The sequence below is a fragment of the Rhea americana genome, unplaced genomic scaffold, assembly GCF_003343005.1.
Source record: "Rhea americana isolate MKP2758 unplaced genomic scaffold, rheAme1 scaffold_685, whole genome shotgun sequence".
Classification (NCBI taxonomy): Eukaryota; Metazoa; Chordata; class Aves; order Rheiformes; family Rheidae; genus Rhea; species Rhea americana.
Window position 1 is genome coordinate 35,841 of NW_028186851.1, and position 1,208 is coordinate 37,048.

A 1,208-nucleotide genomic window follows, 5' to 3' on the forward strand; every position below is an offset into this window, starting at 1 on the left:
GTCTCTCTTGTCCTGGGGAGCCCAGAACTGGACACAGGACTCAAGATGAGGCCTCCCTAGAGCTGAGGAGAGGGGCAGGATCACCTCCCTCGACCTGCTGGCAACACTCTTCCCAATGCACCCCAGGAGACCATTTGCCTTGGCCACAAGGGCACTTGCTGGCTCATGGTCAATCTGTCATCCACCAGCACTCCCAGGTCCTTCTCTGCAGAGCTGCTCTCCAGTAGGTCAGCCCCCAGCTTGTCCTGGTGCCTGGGGTTATTTCTCCCTAGGTGCAGGACTCTGCCCTTGCCCTTGTTGAACCTCAGGAGGTTCCTCTCCGCCCAGCTCTCCAGCCTGTCCAGGTCTTTCTGTAGGACAGCACGGCCCTCAGGTGTGTCAGCCACTCCTCCCAGCTTGGGATCATCAGCAGACTTGCTGAGGAGGCACTCTGTCCCCTCCTCCAGGTCATTGATGACAAAGTTGAACAGGATGCGACCCAGTACTGAGCCCTGGGGAACTCCACTAGCCACAGGCCTCCAACTAGACTCTGTGCCTCTGATGACAGCTCTCTGAGCTCTGCCTTTCAGCCAGTTCTCAATCCACCTCACTGTCCACTCGTCTAACCCACACTTCCTGAACTTCTCTAGGAGGATGTTATGGGAGACAGTGTCAAAAGCCTTGCTGAAGTCAAGGTGCACAACGTCCCCTGCTCTGCCCTCCTCTACCCAGCCAGTCAGTCCATCACAGAGGGCGATCAGATTGGTTAAGCAGGATTTCCCCTTGGTGAATCCATGCTGGCTACTCCTTCTTTTCCTCCATATGCCTGGAGATGACATCCAGAATGAGCTGTTCCATCACCTTTCCAGGGATGGAGGTGAGGCTGACTGGCCTGTAGCTGCYGGGGTCATCTTTCCTGCCCTTTTTGAAGACTGGAGTGACACTGGCTTTCTTCCAGTCCTCAGGCACCTCTCCAGTTCTCTAGGACTTTTCAAAGATGATGGAGAGTGGCCTGGCAACAACATCCACCAGCTCCCTCAGTACCCATGGATGCATCCCATCCGGGCCCATGGATCTGAGGATGTCCAGCCTGCCCAGAAGGTCTCTGCTCCTATCCTGCTCAACTGAAGGAAAGTCTTCTCTTCTCCAGACTTTCTCCCTCACGTCCAGGCTGCAGGATTCCTGGGGGCTGCCCTTAGCAGTGAGGACTGACGCGAAGGAGGCACTCA